Raw genomic sequence first — 4,176 nt, forward strand, 5'->3', positions numbered from 1 at the left:
TGTAACCAAAAGGTTTTGACAATCTGCAGTGCAACCCCTTGAGTGCTTTTGATCATGTCAAGTAGTTTAGCATTATAAGACTCAAATACAAAGGCAGAGTGAGCCCACAAAGGCCCCCAGTTAACTACACTTCTTGGTAAATGGAGGCAAAGATGGACATTATAAGACATATTGGCTTCCCCATAGTATACCTCCATGTCCTTCACAAAATCTGTTAAAAGTGCCTCAGACTCAGTAATCTGGTCTCTGGTTATATTTTCACTCAACAGAAGTGATACACCCTTCACTAGTTTGGACCAGTGATTCAGTAGTGGTTCTGGCAAGACACCTTTTAGTACAGGCAAGCTATAATAAAAGAGCCACATGTACCACTCGTGGGCTTTCCAGAATTTCCTCAATGTGACTGACCTTGGCACACGAGGTACATTACATGGTGGTTTAATCTTTAAAAGCAACTCGTCTATCATTTTGTAGACCTACCTATATACCAGTGCTTTTCATGGTTTTCACTGTTTAACCACAGCCCTGTAACAGTTCTTGCAACACCCAGAAGTACTGAATGCATGTAGTCTGGCACAGACCCTTCAATGACATCAAAACTGGGAAGCCGACACAATGCACTTGGTCCTTTGACACCCATAACAGGCTGTCCAGACTCTAATGCAGCTTCTACAAATTCATTTGTCTGTTCCTGACTGCGAAGCTGGAGGTCTTTCTGAAAAGGATATACACGAGTAGATCCTCTGCCCTTTTCAATACATTTTCCTTTGTGAAGGCAATAGGAGCAGCCATATTCACCATTGAACTGTTTGACATTCTGTATTAAAGGTCTGGCAACTGAGTCACTCATCAGAACTAGAGGGATTACTTTTGTATTGATAGAAACACCTTTGTCATTTTCCCACGTGAAACCACTGTCCTCTAGTTTTACACATTCCTCTACAAAAGGATTTAAGAATGTTCTCATATGAGGCTTCTTATCCCCAAACCACAGTCCACAAAGGAGTACATTATCCTGTCTCATTTTCAACGGCAACTCATTAATGGTACATAAGAGAGGCCAAATACTACAAGGGGACTTTTTAAAAACTGGCACACCATCACAGCTAAATGTCAAGGTAAGGGTTGAAAGGGGCGTATCTAAACCACTTAAAGCTTTCTGATACAAAAAACCATCACAAATAAAACTGAGAGATGTTGATGTTTCTTTTTGCCTTTTTACCAAATCGTCTGCAATTCCTGGAATTTTCAAAAGATTTTTTATCTGATCTTCCAAGGAGAGGTATATGAAAAAATTATTGGTGAACCTGCTGGCTTTGTCATGAGTAATGTTGCATTGAACACAATGAACATGGTCCAGTTCAGCTGACATTATGTCATTGCACTGGTCACACACATAACATATTCTCATAATGTCTTTGGTATAATCGAAAGCTTTGTAAAAGGAGTATTTTGTTCTGCATACCGAATCATTACCACCAACAACATTTAGGATTCTCATAATATCTCAAGACAGTCATTGGTCAAATTGTGTTTGAGCTTAAGTGCCAGAAGTAGTAGTTGGGTTTGCTCTTTTGTTTGACCTGAATCCGCTGGATCCTCTATCTGAACAGGACTGGAAGTGCACTCTTCATCAGGAGTAGTTAGCTGGATGTCTTCTGGGATGGTGTCTGGGAATGGCTAAAAAAAAAAAAAAAAAAAAAAAAACGAGAATTATGGGTCCTGTTAACATCACATTAATACTCTTTGAAGAGATAACAAGTCTTGAAAACAGAAAAATAAGATGTTACTTGTTATAAAGGAGAAATTAATTAAAAAGGATAGTGAAAGTTCTGTAATCCTTTACTCACCCTCAAGTTGTTCTAAACCTGTAAGATTTTCTTCCCTGTTGAACACAACATACGGTAAGCTATTTTGAAGAATGCAGGTAGACAAACAGTTAATGGACCCCATTGACTTGCATAGTATAAATTCTATAAAACAGAAATACAGTGCAAGTCAACAGAGAACAGAAACTGTTTTGTTACCAACATTCTTTAAAATATCTTATTTTGTGTTCAACAGAACAAGGAAACTACAGGTTTAGAACAACATGAAGGTGAGTAAATTAGCATTAATTAATTAATTAAAGGGATCTATCAATTGTAAACTGTGAAAATTACCAGAACCATACCTTATGACATTCCTTGATAACATTCTCAAGGTCTTCTGCTACCTTAATTCTGAAAAAGAAAAAAACATATACAGTAATGAATAAAATGTAAGTGCTTACTGCTTTAAAAAAATTCTAAGTTTACTGCCATTAATGCCTCCAAAACATAGCAAAAAGTGCCAAGCTGTAACTTTTTTTAATAATTACATTTTTAATAATTACTTGCTTGATAGTAATATCATAGTTTCTGTTTTTGAATTCAGTTAGTCATCTACAACTGATTCATAAAACCTAATTACTAAAAAGAGTCACTCATAAAAAGATAACTATAGCGATACATATAAAATATATATATGCTTTAAGAATCATTCTAAGAATAAATTTCACACCACAACTATTATACACCTAACATTATATTATTCAAGAACATGCAGAGAAATCGGACATACTCGCGCTATAAATCATGTAAGTGTAAACTCCTAGTAAGATCGCGAGTGCTAGGGTGTCATTTGGGACAGGGCCTAACACGTGAATACCGTTAATACGGGAGCCGGGGTACACCTTTATCTTTTTTTAGTTTATGGGTTGTACACGTTATGCTCTGAGGAATCAAAAGAACCGACTATGAATTATTGGTGACTAACTTGTTCGCACCATAAGCATCAGAAACAAAAGTACACCCGGCCAGAACGGCTGATTGAGGAAAATTGTAATGGCGTTTTGGTTGGTGTTAATAGACCTAGCAGTGGGAGAAATTTTATCCACACACCTTTTTTTAAGGGCCCATCTTCGTATGGTTCTTGGAGGAATTTCCTCTTCAGCATCAGTTAGATACCGTTTATACGAAATCCTGTGTAGAGGCTCGCTCATTGTGTCTGTAAATCATATGTGACATATTGATGAAATTAAGAACAACATTATTGAGGATTAATCGTAAAACCCGAAGGGTTAAAGTTAAACATGTGTAATAAAGATAGAATGTATTGTGACATGCTTACCAAGTAGTCTTTCAGAGAATAAAAAAAATGCATCGTCTGAAATCCATCCATCAACGCGCGCAGCCACGCCCTGTATGCATGGCGCAATGCCTTGATGATATAATAAAACTACATAATTAGATTTAATTTAAAGGTAAAATAATATATTTAAGAGAATCCTAAAATGTTTTAATGTAAGTGCAAATACATTATAAAATGTCAACAATTTAGTTAATTAAAAAAGCAGTATGATGACGTCATTAAGAAAAAAAAAAACGTTGCCTGAGGCGCGAATTATGTGACTGCACCGAGTATAGGATTATGTTCGCGCTAATTAAGTGGGTGGAGGATGAAAAATTCTCAATTCTTCCAACTGCACACATTAGAGGATTTGATGAGGATGAATACTCAGCGGGTCTAGAAGAAAATGACGTTTACTTTGTGGAGAGGCACCAAGGCGTCAAAGAGCCGAAAGGCGGGTGGCCGGTTTTTGAGGCCTCCATCATCAAGATAGCAGGTAACGTTACCTATTTTTATTATCCTATCCACCTTATTCCTGACGAGCATACTGCGTTTTGATTTATGGCAGGTAACTTACTTCCCGTTTTGGGGAACTTCCATTCCATGAGTAGGATAATGTCCCCAGTTTTTTAAATAAACGTATTGTTGCATTTATAGAGCTTTGACAAGACCCGTAAGACTTTTGTTCATCTTCGGAACACAAATTAAGATATTTTTGATTAAATCTGAGAGCTGTCTCACTCCTCCATAAGGGATTGAAACTTGCTGGCCCAGAATAGTTATTAAAGTCATCGTTAATATAGTCCAAGTGACTAACGTTACAGTGGCTGAGCCACTTTGACTATTTTAACGATGTCTTTAATATACTCTTATGTCATCCTTTATTATTCTGGATACTCTTATAACAAGACGTCAGTAAAATATTCATTAAAAAAAAAAAATATATATATATATATATATATATATATATATATATATATATATATATATATATATATATATATATATATATATATATATATATAT

Source organism: Carassius auratus, chromosome 28, assembly GCF_003368295.1.
Source record: "Carassius auratus strain Wakin chromosome 28, ASM336829v1, whole genome shotgun sequence".
NCBI lineage: Eukaryota > Metazoa > Chordata > Actinopteri > Cypriniformes > Cyprinidae > Carassius > Carassius auratus.